Source organism: Oxyura jamaicensis, chromosome Z (assembly GCF_011077185.1).
Source record: "Oxyura jamaicensis isolate SHBP4307 breed ruddy duck chromosome Z, BPBGC_Ojam_1.0, whole genome shotgun sequence".
Lineage (NCBI taxonomy): Eukaryota > Metazoa > Chordata > Aves > Anseriformes > Anatidae > Oxyura > Oxyura jamaicensis.
The window spans coordinates 26,018,379-26,036,174 of record NC_048926.1 but is presented as its reverse complement, the minus strand read 5'-3'; the positions used below and the strand labels follow the sequence as shown (position 1 = coordinate 26,036,174).

The following is a 17,796-nucleotide window of genomic DNA, read 5'->3' as shown; positions in this document are numbered from 1 at the left end:
GCCCTTTTCATCGTATTTTCTCCCCATTCCTCTTTGAGGAGGGGGAGAGAGACAGCAGTTGTGGTGGAGCTTGGCTGCCCACACAAGGAAAACCAACACACTGGAGAAGTGGGCCTACATGAACCACAGAATGCTCATCAAGTCCAAGTGCAAGGTGCTGCACCTGGGCCGGGGTAATCCTGACTTGAGTACAGACTGGGAGAAGAACTCATTGAGAGCAGCCCTGCAGAGAAGGACATGGGGGTTCTGGTGGACAAAAAGTTTGACATGAGCTGGCAGTGCATGCTTGCAGCCCAGAAGACCAACTGTGTCCTGGACTGCATCAGCAGAGGTGTGACCAGCATGTGGAGGGAGGTGATTGTTCCCCTCTACTCTGCTCCTGTGAGGCCCCACTTGGAGTGCTGCATCCTACCTGCAGGTCTGGACCCACCAGCACAAGAAGGATGTGGGGCTGTTAGAGTGGGTCCAGAGGTGGGACAAAAAGTTGATCAGAGGGCTGGAGCACCTTTCCTATGAAGAAAGGCTGACAGAGCTGGGGCTGTCCAGCCTGTAGAAGAGAAGGCTATGGGGTAACCTCATTGCAGCCTTTCAGACCTTAAAGGGGACCTTTAAAAAGACAGAGAATGACTCTCTGCTCAATCAGATAATGACAGGACAAGGGGGAATGGTTTTAAACTAAAAGGGGGTAGGTTTGGATTAGATATTAAGAGGAAATTCTTCACTCAGAGGGTGGTGAGGCACTGGAAAAGGTTGCCCAGAGAGGCTGTGGATGCCCCATCTCTAGTGTTCAAGACCAGGTTTGATGAGGCCCTGAGCAACCTGATCTAGTGGGTGGTGTCCCTGCCTATGGCAAGGGGGCTGGAACTAGATGAACTTTAACTAGTGATAGGACTAGAAGGAATGGCCTCAAGTTGTGCCAGGGGAGGTTCAGGTTGGAAATTAGGAGACATTTCTCAGAAAGCAGTCAGGCATCGGAATGGTTAGCCCAGGGAAGTGGTAGAGTCACTGTCCCTGGGGTGTTTAGGGAAAGGTTGGACATGGTGCAAAGGGACATGGCTTAGGAGATGATATGGTGGTAGGGGGATGGTTGGACCAGATGATCTTGGAGGTCTTTTCCAACCTTAATTATTCTATGATTCTGTGATCTTTGAGGTCCATTCCAACCTGAGCCATTCTGATTCTATGATTCATTCAATGATTCTATGAATACAATTATCTATGTAAGTGATATATTCTAATAGTTCCAGAAATACATGATTAGTAATAAATAGAACAAATTAATTAGTTATTAGCAATTAACTCAGCATAAAGTAATGCTTTCTTATATAGCTGAACTTTCTCTCCCCCTTAAATCCTCATAATTTGGTCTGCTGGTCCCAGAAGAGTTGTTTGCTACAGTATTCCCAATATTAATGATAAATGGATTTTAATTGCTTAGAGGATATGTAATTCAGAACAGAACATGGGTGCAGCAAAATGCCTGCTGCCTTTGCTTGACCTAAGGCAGTCCACTGCTGAGTCCTTGAAAGCAGGTTTCCCTGACATCTGAGAAGAGAATGGATTTCTGTGCAAACATGTTGGGGTAGATGTAGCTTCTGTTGCTCTTCGCTCTTCTAAACAGATCTCACTCTCTTGGCCTTTCTCCAGCTCCTTACACAATGATGTTTAAAGAGCCTGAATTCTGTATGGTATCCATACATCTTAGCACAAAATAAGGTGGGAAATATCTCCATTCCTGCAGTTGAAGAGGTGTAAGTTTCTACTGACTGGACAAACTTGCATGAATGCTGTAACCAGGGAAATAAAAACTCTGAACTGCTTTTCTGCAATTGGAGGAAATAAAAATGGATGAAAATGGAGAATAAACTCCATCTTTAAAAGACAAGAAAATATTGATGATCTTTTTTTCTATATCTTTATCATAATTTAATCATTTGTTGTTTTGTGGCTTTACTGGAATACATTAAAAAACTATGCCTTCTTGTTCTCCGATTAGTCAACTTATAAACCAGTTATTTTTACATTTCTTTAGTTCTTTTGGTTTATGACAAGAGGAAGCTATTTGGAAAATAGAGAATATAGACAACTGAAATGTTTTTACAAAATTTCAAGTTCTAGTTCTCAATATCTGTTTGCTGCTGGCAGTGCTGCCTGAATATACATTCAAGTACTTTTGTCATCATTGCAATACAAATCAATTGTTGCTATCCGAGCCATAATGTTAAAATGCAGCAGTATCAGCTTTCAAGTGTTTGTTTGTTTGTTTTAATGTTGATTTTGAAAACAAATATCCTATAATTTCATGGTTCTTTTAGATATAAAGGTTGTTAGAAATTTCATGAAGTTGTCAGTTCCAGAGAAGGGCTACGAAGCTGGTGAGGGGCCTGGAGAACAAGTCTTACGAGGAGCGGCTGAGGGAGCTGGGCTTGTTCAGCCTGGAGAAAAGGAGGCTCAGGGGTGACCTTATCGCTCTCTACAGGTACCTCAAGGGAGGCTGTAGCGAGGTGGGGGTTGGTCTGTTCTCCCACGTGCCTGGTGCAGGACGAGGGGGAATGGGCTTAAGTTGCGCCAGGGGAGTTTTAGGTTGGATGTTAGGAAGAACTTCTTTACCGAAAGGGTTGTTAGACATTGGAACGGGCTGCCCAGGGAAGTGGTGGAGTCACCATCCCTGGAGGTCTTTAAAAGATGTTTAGATGTAGAGCTTAGGGATATGGTTTAGTGGGGACTGTTAGTGTTAGGTCAGAGGTTGGACTTGATGATCTTGAGGTCTCTTCCAACCTAGAAAATTCTGTGATTCTGTGATTCATAGAAAGCAATGACAGAACCCTTACTGACTTAATTTAGGCCTTGAGTCTATCATGTATTTATAAAGCAACCAAGGATGGACCACTGGGAAAGTGTAATGCTGTTGTTTTTTAGAATCCCTGAAAAAAATAATCATAGGCCCTGGTCCTGTAATTTGCTATGTACAGACTGAAGGTTACTCCCATGCAGAGCCTCAGTGAAGTTAATGGTTTTTCATGCTGGCACAACAATCTGCCCATCTGCTATAACTGCGGGATCGAAACAATGACTTGTAAATTACAACATGTTGGCCCAAAATGTAAATGCTGATTCCACCTCTGAAACTCTGGGGAAATTCTGTCTCATCTTTACCCAGAGAGATCTGCAAGAGGTGTTTGTCCAGCATATACATGGTAGTGACGTTTTAGAGATAAGTAGCTATATATACTCTTGAAAGTATTCTCACCACATTATATGACCCTAATATTGTAAGCTTACTGCAGTTATTTAACCTAATCACTGTAAGTAGGATATAACTGATCTCTCTCCTGTAGGAGGTAAAGGAGTAAAGAAATGGCACAATTCTGCACGTCTCTGTTCTGTAGTGACAGCCTGTCATTTCCTGTACTCTGCTAGAGATTATGAATAGACAATGTATGCAGGCTGAACATAGTTGCTTGGTAACCATGTTTTTACTTTTTTATATGTAATTGCATCTCTTTGGAATAACGTTGATTAGTTTATTTTCTTTTGATATTGAAGCAATAAATTTGCCTCTAGCTACTCTGAGTATCTCAGTAGAGTAGTGGCTACTTGAAATTTCAAACTATTAATGTTCTTGGACTTTTGAAGTCAAGACATCTAATAAATATTAGTATATCCATTGTAATAATCAGACCTACATTTTCACTCAATGAAGTAGAGAGTATATATAGCATGAGTTCAACTTTGAAATGACTAGAGATCATTTGCAGGAGTGAAATAATACAGGAGTGAAATACTTGTAAATTTGACACCCTTCTATTTATCTTAGGTTTGTTCACCAGTTAAATGTCTACACAAATATAAATATGACCACAAGGCCACCAATAGATTTCAGTTTTATTGCAAATGTTAAAAAATACAGCAGGTCTTTCTACTCTCAGGGAAATAAACTCTGAAAGGTATGAGGTAAAACTGCTTAATTCGATGGAGAATATGTTGAAAGCACTAAGATACAGCACTTTCAAAGTATAAATTAATTTAGTTATAAAACTAAACCAGACCTGTACTCATAATATTTGGAGTATTTTCTGCATTCAGGATTTTCTGAATTTTCTGCATTCAGGATGCAGAAAAGATTTCCATAAAACTCTGCTGGTTTCCATCAGTTAAGGACCACACTTGGAATATTACAAGAGTATTTTTAATGATGTGGAAATTAATGAAAATAATCTTTTTTTTTTTCTTTTTTTCTTTAATTGATATTAGTGAAAACAAACTTCCTACATAGATTTTTGCCAAGTAAACAGTAGCTAGAAATAAAATGCTAAATATTAAATATTTGACTGATACAAAAGGCTCGGTGTTTTGATTTCACCCAGTGTCTCAACTGGAGAGCTGTTTATAAGCATTTTTTTTTGTCTATGAAAGTTGTGTTTTTTTTTGTTGTTTGTTTGATCGTTTTTTTTTTTTTTCCCAAGTTATTGGCATATGTCATAGTAGTGATTAAAGTATCAGACTGAAAATATGGCTGAGATGTAGTTGGTGATACAGTAACATACTGCTTATCTGTTTGAATGAGTCTCCTTTTTATGAGATATGTGGCTTCATCCTAATGTAGACTGTGGAATTTATCACATCTCATTGACCACCTTAAAAGTATTTTGAATAAAAATAAGCCTGTTTCAGTGACTGAAAAACTGTTTTGTTGCTATCTGCTTCTGACTACTGGTTTGAATAGTTCTTTGACATTGCTGTTGTGAACATATTATCTCACTGTACCCTGATGTTAAGTGCTCTTACCCACTAATCAGTAGACTGAATCTTAGTTGATGAAAGGAAGGTGAATTTTTATGTCATTCCACAATTTGCAAACAACTTTTGTTTACTTTTGTTACCATTGAGCCCCTGAATCATCATTTAGGACTACAAAAATTCTGAAAAAAAAAAGAAAAAAAAGGTGACAGTCATAATATTTTAGTAATGGGGTAGTGACACATCAGTGAGTGTAAGGGTTTCAAAGAATTTCTACAGGCAGTTCCAGAAGGTGGTTATTTCCAAAACTGTTATTGTCTTATAGGGATTAATCAAGATCTGTGTGAGGTCTGGTTAGGAAGCAGAGAAAAGTGTTACCTTTTAGAGACTATGCATGCTTTTGTAAAACACAGAGTAAAGTTAGGAGCTCTTTCTGATATGTATAGTACCAGAAAAAAATGTGTTACTAAATTGTTTTAGATGTGGAAATATTCCTAAGGGCAACCAGAACAATGTAGTACAAAAGTGCATAATTATCCGATCTGCTGTTCCTGACATAGCATGCTGCGAAGAGTGGCTGTGGAGAGTATTTCAAAACAGGTGGACTGCAGATCAAAAACTACTGAGCTGACCATCCATGTATCAGTGCTTATCACAAAGTAGATACAAGTTCTGCAGAACATGCCTCAAACATTGTGTCTGATCTCCAGTTTCCAGCTCTTGTGACAGATATCCCTTTGGGAGACTTTGCACTTCTAGCAAGTCACAATGTTGGTTGTAATTCAGTGATGAAAATGGACCTTAGCATTGTGTTAAGTACTACAGCAATAAGCTGTGGTATTAAAGTTACATCAGCAGATGGATTATTGTTATTGGAATTTGATAACTAACTGAATGCTTACAATGGGATTGTATAAATATGTCTAATCTTTCATTTTCAATTATATATACTCTAGTCTTTACGTTTGTGGAGCAAAGTGTAAATATGTAAATATGTCTTCAAAAACATATAAGAAGAACTCTAAATTTACTGTTTTGCGTAGATCACATTTTTTGGCAAAATGATTTCATTGTTATGAGGGTATTATGTTCATGTTAAGAGGATAGTTTATGATCATATATTATGAAGCTGAGAGACAGTATTTGGTAATACTCATGGCCATGGTACAGGACCACTTGTGTTATCTATGTGAATTCCATACTACAGTTGTCTTAGCAGTGTGTATCTCAAAGGTTTATCATTCATCATTTGTCAACATAAAAAAGGATCAATAATTTCAGTATTCTGCCTGTTTCCTCAAAACATTCAATTTGATTAGTTTCCCTCTGTCTTTATACATTCAAAAGTAAATTGCATGCCTGCACTTGAAAAAAAAAAAAAAAAACACAAACAAATCTGAAACATAAACTACAAAATATTGCACACAACCTGACCTTTAAATATTGCTGAATTGATAGTGCCAATCAGAAATGTAGAAAGAAATCACCTCCCTTAAATAATTTTATTCTTGCAAGAAAAGAAAAAAATCTAATATAGATAAACTTTACAATTGTATGTCACTCCGAGTAAGATTTAAGTGACACAGAATATCCCAACTAATTTGCAGTAGCTTTGTCTCTAGAGGTGATTACCTGTATTATTGTACATAACTGTATCAAGAAAACATTTGTAGAGTGGCTATTATGAATTGGCTATTTATTTATTTATTTATTCATAATTTTATATGAAAGTTTCACATGTGAAAAAATCTAATCACTGACATTTGGGGCATCTTGTTGGGCTAATATCTCTTGGTAAGTTATCTTCAAAAGGCAAATCTCAAAAGGCAATTTACTGTCCGGAACTATATGTAGATTTGTAGGAGGAGGAACACAAGAGGGTGATATTCCTCTCACTAGAAAGCTAAACATACTTTACGTGGCATACAGCCTGTAAATAGCATGTTGCTGTTACAAGACAGACAATAAATCGCTATAGCCATTTACAGACAAATTCCTATCTAGAGGTTTGCTTTGATGACAAAGAGCACAGTTTGAAGGCTAAAGCAAAGAGGGTAACAGTGCAATGGTTGTCAGCTTCCATGCTCATCTGCTGGGGCTGTTACAGGGATATGGCAACTTACCATGGTGCATGGCTGGCTCAAATTCTTATCTAATTTGTACAACACTCCCTCCCACCCTGCCCATCCCCCAGCATGTACTCATGGCAGTTTTTGAAGACATATGAGTCAGAAAAACTTGTCTGCCCTGGTTATTTTCCCAGGATAGTTTGGAAATGATATTATAATTAAACATTTGGTTGTTACAGTAAAACTGTAATGTGAATATTTTGTTCTGGACAGGAAGGGAAATAAGATTTATTTTGTACTCAGCATGCAGATGCAACAAATAAACAAACAACAACAACAAAAAATGTATATGTTTATTGTTGGTTTTATACATTAGAGTTAAGTTTGATGTTTGTCTTTATAATGTAAAGAAGCTCATATAATACTTCTACACCCTAGTCTTTACTGTCTTCTTGGAATGTCTGATATTTTGTGTCTGATATTTTTAATGCACACTTTTCTTACACTGCTTTACTCACCCCTAAATTTCTTCCAGGAAAATGGATAAGACTCTTCAGTGATATTGTTATGTCACCCTTTATTTCAAATTAGGGAAAGATATTTATTATTTACTGTGCTTACTGGAACAGAGATCAGTAAACATTGATTTGCTATTTAAAATAGAATACAGATATCTGTTGTGAGACGTGCAGTTTTTCAACATTGTTATTGTCATTTTCTCTCATTATTTTTGAAGTAAATGTGGGAAATAAAAGAAATAAGGAAATAAACTAATTTCTACTTTAACACTTGGTGTTCTTTAAACATTCTGAATATTTAATTAAATCTATGGACTCTTTTTTGTAAAGACGATTAACAAATTATGTGCTGAGATGATACTAGGTAAAGAACAAAACATACATGGACTGGGAACTCATGAGAGTTGTTTGGATTGTATGTGACTGAATATATGACATGACATATATCTATGTCATATGATTTTAGATTTTACACAAGAGTTATATGTTTGCCTTTGAAGATCTTGACTATGTGCAATCTATATTACATACAGCAATATACTGTGGTGTCTCGTTTCTCTATCTATAAGTAGAATTCATTTTGTTATTTAGAAGTAATGTTGTAGGTTGCTTTGCAGCTTGAAAGCACCTTATTCTTTGTGCTTTTTGTGGATCCATAGGAAGTCATTAATAAGTTTGAAATATGCCCTTAATTTGTAGGGTATGTTATTTCATGCCATGGCTTTTTATGTTTATGTACAAAGATCTCGAGAACAAATGTTCTATCCCATGTTCTCATTTTTGGTTGTATAAGTAGTGAAAGATAAATGGTTGAACTTCTTTAAAATTGTTATTATTATTTTTTATCTTTATACATTCTCTTTACGTAGACATTTATGTGCTTTCTCAAGCTTATGCTCTGGAGATCCTTTTGCTCAGTCCTGAGCATCAATGATGGAAGGATATTTCTGCTTACGGTGCAAATACTGTCTCAAAATCAGAACTTTAGTTTGATGTCTGTGCTTCCATAATAAGCCATTTCTCATGGAGGAAAGCAAGAAAACAGTTGTGATTTTTAGTAGCAAATATATTCTTAAAAGTATTCCTATCCCAAGTAGACAATGGCTCTCGTATAATTAATCAAGAAAGAGGTGCACTTCAGTATTGCCAACCTTTTCCCCTTACATCTGTAGTTATAGTCTTTGAGGCTTTTTTTTTTTTTTTTTTTTTTTTTTTTTTTTTTGGTTCCTGGCAATTGATACACACATACTGAAAATATTAAAAAAGAAGAAGGGGAATGTTACAGATAATCTGCACTGGCTGTCAAGATTACATTGTGCAGAGCAGAAGAATAGTACATATAATTAAACCTTCCTGTCCTTATGACTGCTAATTCCGCCTACAAAGATCTCTAGGGGAATTTTTCTTATAATCACAAATATAATCAGCTTCCAACAGGGCTTTATTTCTGCAAATGTCTTCCCAATACCTACAGAATCTCAGCAGTATTTCTACATCAAAATCAGTAGCCTAAAAAAATACCTTTGAAGAAAATAAGAAATGATAACTTCTAAATAGACTATATCATGAATAAGCTATGGACTTCAAATAGAAGAGCACAGGGATTTGGCTAAGTAAACTATATCATCTCTCTCTCTATCTTTTTAAATATAGGAAATCTTTCCTATTTTTTATTTCCTACAGTTCTGATAGTTGCTCACTCTTATATCTACGTGCAGGGAGATAGAAAAATAGTTTTAAAAAATGATATGTCTAAGTCTAAGTCTGTTTCATTAAACATTTCTGTGTAAAATTTGCATAGGATGCTTGAAAGAAAGTTAGAAATAATCATTAGAAATGGTGGATATTTTCACTTTAAAGGCATGGTCATGGGTTTTAGTTGTAGCCCTATTCCTAAAAACAGCCACATAATAGCAGATAATGGTTACTAGGAAAAGATAGGAGGTAGTTGTGAGATGAAAAGCCTGCATTTGAAGGAGGAACACTTGCCACTTTCTCTGCAACTGGGTTAATGGTACTGAGCTTCCTGCTCATTCATACATATGTACTGATTCTGGCTCAGTTTCTCTGTGTATGTGCTTACTAGATGGTATATTCCACAACACAAAAGTAACCTGGTAAAACAACTGCATTTTTATAAAACAAAACAAAACAACAAAACAACAACAACAAAGCATGGAATTATCTGTAAGCAATTTCATGTTAAATTTGAAGAAAACTAAAAAAAAAAAGAAAGCTAAAAAGCCCAGATGTGTTCACTGTGTCAGATATGATCATAATACTTACAATGAGAAGAGTTTGTAAATATCCTTCCATAGCCAGACTAATTATGAGCAGACCTTAAAATTCAGGTGGATGTAAAAGTGTATAATAAAATTGTGCAAAAGAGATCTTTCACTTCAACTACCAATTGTAGGTGTGGAGCATGGGGATCTAATGATTTTCCTACCTCAGAGAAAATTCAGATGTGTTTAGGCAGAGTAAGGAGTTCCTACTTGCTAGTTGGGTATGATTTTCTATCATCACAGTCAGCTGGCTGAATTTAAAACAACATCTAGGATTTGGAACAGTCAAAAGAAGGCTCCAGGGAGACTTTATACCAGTCTTCCAGTACTTAAAGGGGGGCTACAAGAAAGCTGGGGAGGGACTTTTTATTAGGGAGTGTAGTGATAGGACAAGGAGTAAAGGTTTTAAACTAAAAAATGATAGATTTAGATTAGCGATAAGGAAGAAATTCTTTACTGTGAGGGTGCTGGGGCACTGGAACAGGTTGCCCAGAGAAGTTGTGGATGCCTCATCCCTGGAAGGGTTTAACACCAGGCTAGAGCAACCTGATCTAGTGGGAGGTGTCCATGCCCATAGTAGGGGGGGTTGGAATTAGGTGATTTGATTAAGGTCTCTTCTAACTCAACGCATTCTATGATTCTATAATGTCAGGAAGTTCTGACTGTTGGCAGACCCCTAACCTAATGCACATACTTGAACTTAATTTATTGTTGGTAGGGGTCTGCTACTCGTGGCAGATCATTGTTGCATTGGCGTTGCCAGTTTAACTTTGAGGTTGGAAAATGTCAGTGAGATAAGAAAAGAAAGGAAAGCAGAAAATAAATAGCAAGAGAAAAGATAATGAAACAGTGGCAGGTCAGAGAAATATTCTGCATCATGGAATTATTTTAAGGCTTTCAGATCACTTCAGATAAACATTTTTGATCTTCAACCTATTCTTTCATCAATGAAACTATTATTCATCATCTAATTGTTACAGCAGATTAAGAATGTCTTTAAAAAATTGTTCATTATCTACAATGTTTCTCCCCTCCCCCTTTAAAAAAATATTTTAGTAATTTTACATGGAAAACCAAACCTATGAACACTCCCAGTTTTCCATTTTCTGTTCTCATACAGTAACAAAATATGTAAATGCTAGACACTACTTTTTTCATTTGGATATATTTTTTCCCAGCTGGTGTGTTGGAGAGTTTACTCTCAAAGACTTTTTCATTCTTCATTACTTCTCTGTGAACACGTTACTTTTCTATTTCTAGCATCCCTGAGTTTATTAGCTATATCTTTATTTAATTTAACATTCATCTGGTGTTATTTAAAATGCGTGAAGTTCATTACTGAATATTGCTGAAGTTTTTGAAGAGTAGAATCAAATATTTTATTCTTCAAAAGTTTGTCTGTGATGATGCTTTATGAGTTCATACTATTTGAAAGTTTTTTTTTGTTGTTGTTTTGTTGTTCAAAATACACTTCACTGGAAGGAAGCAAAATGATATTATAGTGTTATAGGGGATGCCCTGGAAGAGTAGATCTTATCACTACACAATATAACCCCTTATTTATTCCTCTCTCTCTCTCTCTTTCTCTCTCTGTCCATCTCTGTCTTTCTGTCTCACTGTCAAAGAAGATGGTAAGATTAAAGGAAACAGGCCAGAAACCTGGGAGAACGTAACTGATAAAATACTTAATAATTCCCCCATGTAAAATCAAATGCAATGGACAGCAGTGGTGCCAATAGCAATGTGATTACTTGATGAGCCACAACACTGAGGAGGCCAGGAACTGAAGAGGCAAAACTGTTGTCTCTGTCAGGCAAGAGACAGGGCACTGGACCTCGAGGGAACAATCAAGCTCCTTGGCCTTTCTGTTGTGTAAGGAAAAGCAAACAAGCACAATTTAGTCCTGCAGCAGACGAGGTTGAGGCTATGTCTGTGCTGTAAAAGGCTGAATGATTTAGACATTATATGCAGACAAACATTGTGATTGAATGTGTATTGTAACAGGATAGGTCTGCATAATTCTTTGTCTCACCAGAGTATGTATGGTTGTTTTGTGCAACCTCTCTATTAATTTATTTATCTGTCTCTGAATTAATGATCCATTCAATTCTGCTTTTATTTATTTTTTATTTCCACATATGCAATTAGTCAAGACCAGTCAGACATTATTATTCTAATTTCAAGATTTCTATCAGCTTGATCACACATACAGGTTCCATGGATCACAGATAGATCTGGGTCAGAAGAGAAACAGTTTAATAGAGATTAAAACTGTGACAAACCTGAGGAGGGTTCTCCAAATGAGAAATGCATTGTCAGAACTGTCGCTTGTAGAAAAAGACTGACAGAAACTTGCAAGTATTGAGGAGCAAGAAAAACTATCAGAATGTAAAGAGTAGTTGTGAGGCCAAGTCAAACAACAGCTGGAGAAAGGAAGAAATTAGCAGTATCTGTAGTTCACATACAATATAATCCCCATTACACTGATGTGCAACTCCTTTAAATGTCTCTACTGGTGCTTTTGAGAACAGCTCTCCCTTTATCTCTTATATTAGCTTCTTAGAAATTTATAATCCTCACATTATTCCTCCGTAGACAGCCCTAAAAAAAGAGTGGGTAATTTAAAAAGAAAAATTAAATATGGGTTTGTAGACTAGGTCATTCTACATGCACATGGTAGAATCATACTGTCTCCTGAGTTGGAAGGGACTCACAAGGATCGTAGAATCGTAGAATGGTTTGAGTTGGAAGAGACCCTAAAGATCATGTAATTCCAACACCCCTGACATGGGCACAGACACCTCCCACTACACCAGGTTGCTCAAAGCCATGGCATGGCCTGGAACACCCCCAGTGATGGGGCATTCACAGCTTCTCCGGGCAACCTCTTCCAGTGCCTCACCATTCTCATAATGAAGTATTGCTTCCTAATAGCTAATCTAAATCTATCCTTTGTTAGTTTAAAACCATTCCCCCTTGTCCTATCACCACACTCCCGGACAAAGAGTCCTTCCATCTTTCCTGTAGGACCCCTCTAAGTACTGGAAGGCCACTGTAAGGTCTGCTCGGAGCCTTTTCTCTCAAGGCTGAACAACCCCAGCTCTCTCAGCCTGTCTTCATAGGAGAGGTGCTCCAGTCCTTTGATCATCCTTGAGGCTCCCTCTGGACTCATTCTAATGCTTCCATGCCCTTCCTATATTGGGGACCCCAGAGCTGAACACAGTACTTCAGGTAGGGAGCTAGTTGTGCCTAAGTTTACACCAGCTTAGCAGGGAAATTCAGACTTATCAGACAAATTCAGGACCATTCCACATAATGGAAAGACATACCCCCTTGACTTGAAATATAAGTAAATTGGTAAACTAATCTTGACTGAAAATTTACTTAGACTAGTTATGACCCTTTGTATATCCCATAGTCTTCTCTTTTCATTTCCCTGAGATTTTCTCTTACCTCAACCATTATTTCCTATTTCAGAAGTGACAGTAATCAATGAATGCTGTGTCTGGAAAACAGGAAAAGTCACCTCTAATTTGGCACATAGGTGATATAATATAATTGATGGACACCATTTTGTCTCCATAGAATCACAGAATAACTAAGGTTGGAAAAGACTTCCAAGATCATCTGGTCCAATCATTCCCATACCACCAATATCACCCACTAAATCATGTCCCTAAGCACCATGTCCAACCTTTCCTTAAACACCCCCAGGGACAGTGACTCTACCACCTCCCTGGGCAAACTGTTCCAATGCCTGACTGCTCCTTCTGAGAAGAAATATCTCCTAATTTCCAACCTGAACCTTCCCGGGTGCAACTTGAGGACATTCCGTCTAGTTCTATTGCTGGTTATCTGCGAGAAGAGCCTGACCCCCAGCTCCCCACACCTTCCTTCCAGGCAGTTGTAGAGAACAGTAAGGTCTCCCCTGAGCCCCCAATTCTCCAGACTAAACAACCCCTTTGCCCTCAGCCGCTCCTCATAGGACTTGTGTTCCAGGCCCTTCATCAGCTTTGTAGCCCTTCTCTGGGTACACTCCAGGGCCTCAATGTCCTTCTGGTACTGAGGGGCCCAAAGCTGAACACAGTACTCGAGGTGTGGTCTCACCAGAAGCAGGGGGACAATCACCTCTCTGGTCCTGCTAGCTACACTATTCCTGATACAAGCGAGGATGCCGTTGGCCTTCTTGCCCACCTGGGCACACTGCTGGCTCATGTTCAGGTAAGCATCGACCAACACCCCCAGATCCTTTTCCTCTGCACAGCTCTCAAGCCACTCTGCCCCAAGCCTGTAGCGTTGTATGGGGTTGTTTTGATCAAAATGCAGGACCTGGCACTTAGTCATCTTACTATGTATTTTTTTTTTTTTTTTTTTTTTTTTTTTTTAATGGTACATTGCATTATTTTTGATTTTATATTTGGTAAACAGTTGAAGAATTGTATGACAGAATATCAGACTTTTTGGAGGGAGAAAAATAGCATTTTAAGTTTTAGAACATAAGCTCTAATGATATATCCAAGATGATTTATATTGTTTAATTTTATTATATTGCATCATAATTATTTTGTATTATTCTCATGCTTCAAGACTCAACATAAGAAAAATAATCTTTTCCTTAGTGCATAATTTAGTTTTGGGTGATTTTTTCTATCTTACTCTCAGATATTAAAGATGATTGCAAAATTCAGTATGTGTGCACATGAGTACATGCACGTACATATGTGGATATTTGAATAACCTACAGATAACTAGTTGATGTGTGCTTCTTGTACATTCTGGTTTAACCAGCCAGATTTGGGATCAGATGGAAATTCTTTCCAATCTTACCAGATGAGACATGGTCTGTATTTATCGTTATGCAGATGTTTTTTCCCACACATCCTAAATTACGGGATGTAGGACATTGGAAATAGCTTCTTCTCTCTTCATCCAGAATATTTTATTTTTTTCTACAGGTCTTAAGTTTGTTTTAAAGTGTTAGAATCATTTCACCTGTTTGTGGAGTAGGTGATATTTGAGTCTTGTAAAAATGAACACTTGCTTCCAATTCCTCTGCACTTTCAGGACTTGCTGATACAAGGTGTGACTTAAATCTGAATGTTCTTTTCCACATTAGCCAATGCTTATTTAGTTGGCTTTAATACTTATTACATGTTATGGTGGGAAAGCAACAATTAAGCTCGTATTTTCCTTCTAGGTTCCTCTGAGTTTTTTTGAGACCTCCACACACTAGGTTTATATCCTTGTCAAAATGATATACAATAACATTTAATTTCTAATTGCTTTCAATTTAAATTGACAACTTGAAACCTAGGACTTGATTCAGACTGAAATAATTGACTTAGCACTGTAGAATAAAATTCCGTTTTCTGAGAGATTTGCATATCCCTATGCTGAATACAGATAATTTCAGAGATAATATTTCTAGTTGGTTTAGTTAATAAACTGATTTTCTGTTATCTGTTTAGTTTCAATTTATACTTTTCATTAATATTGTTATGTTTTCTTGAAGATTAAATTTATGGGGTTGTTTCTTAGTTGATTTTTATCAAAATTTTGCTTGCAATTGGTATAGAGTAGAATAAATGTAAATGTTTTCCTCGTATTAGTAGCTGTTCAGATTTCCAGATTATACACCAGATTTTTCTTTTACAAGTGTTGATTATCTCTTGTCTTTATTTGATAGTTTCTAGACTGGGGATAGAAGGTTTGTTGGTGTTTTATAACAGTGACAGCAGTTCACAACTGCTTATTGTGAAGTAAAAATGAACTTAGTAAAAAAACAAAAAGTTTAATTTATGTGGAAGGACATGTTTTAGTTAATTCATGTCAACGACTCTGAGGAAATAAACAATATTTGTATCCTGGTATTTCTTCAAATCATCAGTTTCTAATGAAAAATTGAGACTTCTCCACTAGCCCTGCTCTGAGGCACTTAGTCTCCTGTATGGCAAGACTTGGAAAGATGTCTGGGATATTGTTAGTATTGGCACCAGTTGGCTGAGGTCCTTATTTTCTACAGTGCTTCCAGGTGACAGAATGTTTTAGGATAAATGATGTGCCTGAAGTTAAAAGAAAACAAATCCAAAAACAAACAAACAAACAAATCAAATAATAATAATAATAAAAAGCAAAAAGAAAAACAAAAAAAATGTTCATTTTTCACTGATTTTCATCTACTAAACTATAAAGCAATACTGTCGAAATAAAAACATGTAGGTTTTATTACCTCTGTTTTTGGAAATATAGGAAAAGACATATTCAATCTTTAATTGTAAGTGCCAGGGAAAAATCAGTTTAGATGGGAATGAGATGACATAAGGGGGACTGACACAGGATTCTTGTCTAATCATTATAATGCAGCATGCTCAAGATTTGAAAGAGCTACTTTACTACTTTGGGTGGTAAAATATTACAGAACCAGCAGTGTGGAGTTTTACACTACCATGCCTCAGTTTGGGTGCTAGCTGTGAAGTCATTACATTCCTTCTCAGTGAGGATTATGGACTTATGATTTGTTCAGGAAATAAGTAACGTGCCAGAGAGCTTTAATTCTTAACACAGAAATGCATTTTTCTTGTTATTTCATAGGGACAATTGTTACTGTTATTACTATTAAGTATCATAATTCTGTAGCTAAATGAACTTGTCTGTGATTAATTTAGCACTACAGTTATACATTATTATTATAATTAAAAAATAACTCATAGAAATGTGGAAATAACACTGTGGCATAAATGATATTTTCCAGACTAGCTGACACTGCCTCATGCAAGGAACCTAGAGAATCCAATAAGCCTCAAAAAAGGCTACATTCTGATTTCAGTTGCTGTAAGTTCTTGGATCAGAAGACTATTTGCCTCTTCAGGGTGTCAGGAAACTGAAATAAATGCCAGGTATACTTCTAGCAGACTCTTTTCAAAATTATAGAACTAGAGAACATCCCAATCTGGAAGGGACCCGCAAAGAATGATTGCAACTCCTGGCTCCACACTGGACCACCCCAAAATCAGACCAGATGTCTGAGAGCATTGTCCAAATGCTCCTTTAACTCTGTCAGGCTCATTGCCATGATAACTGCCCTGGGGAGCCTGTCCTAGTGCCCGACCACCCTCTGGGTGCAGAACCTTTCCCTAACCCCCAGCCTGACCCTCCCCTGTCCCAGCTCCATGCCGTTCCCTCGGGTCCTGTCACTGTCCCCAGAGAGCAGAGCTCAGCGCCTGCCCCTCCGCTCCCCTCGTGAGGGAGCTGCAGGCCGCCATGAGGCCTCCCCTCAGCCTGCTCTGCTCTGGGCTGAGTACCTCAGTCTCTCCTCATATGTCTTCCCCTCTAGACCCCTCACCATCTTCGTAGACCTCCTTTAGACATTCTATAATAGTTTTATGTCCTTATACTGTGGTATTCAAAACTGCACATGATAGTGAGGTGAGGCCTCACCAGCACAGAGCATAGCCGGACAATCCCTTCCCCTGATGCACCCCAGGGTAGGGTTGGCCCTCTTGGCTGCCAGGGCATGCTGCTGGCTCAACTGTCTGTTGACCAGAACTCCCTAAACCTTTTCAACTCTGAGAGGTATATATTCACCGAGACAATGATTTTCCTTCTTTTATTATATGTAGCTTATTAGGGTATTGAAAGGTATTGTCCTTCTCCATTAGAATGTGAAACAATGTTGATGGCACACAACCATTTTTTTTTTTTTTTAATATATATAACAAATAATATGTGCAATGTAATACATCACTTAAATGTAGTTGGAGTAATGTCCAGGAAGGGTATGTTTTCAACAAGGCATTTTGCATGGGTCCTTCTATTTGCGTCTTTTCTCAGGGTTTTAAAATTAATGACATTTCCATTGAGTAGTTTCTTTGATATTTTGCTTGACCTTTAGAGGAATACTTTTACTATTTTCCTTCTCATTTTCAATTTTTCACGGCCTTTCCTTCTCTTTGCTGATGCTGAGAATCTCTAACCTTCAATTAATTGCTTCTATTGTAGTGGATTTCTCTTCTATTGTTCCTCCACAGAAAACACTGTCCTAATGTAGTCAGATTAAACTAACTGAAGCCAGTTTTGTTTTTCCATGGGTTCAGTATATACCTTTTAAAATCAGCCGGGTTTAGTGGCTTATTTTTAAGAAGTATGTAGTCTAATTTTCCCTTCCCTTCCCTTCCCTTCCCTTCC

General features: G+C 37.4%; 1 long non-coding RNA gene across 1 annotated transcript in view; it reads right to left on the bottom strand.

The window, feature by feature from the left end:
- Positions 1 to 925: 925 nt before the first annotated feature.
- Positions 926 to 17,796, bottom strand: part of LOC118156456 — an 18,827-nt gene continuing 1,956 nt past the window's right edge. The window contains exon 3 of the long non-coding RNA XR_004746275.1: positions 926 to 1,138. This is a non-coding gene — a long non-coding RNA (uncharacterized LOC118156456). The remainder of the gene's footprint in view (positions 1,139 to 17,796) is intronic.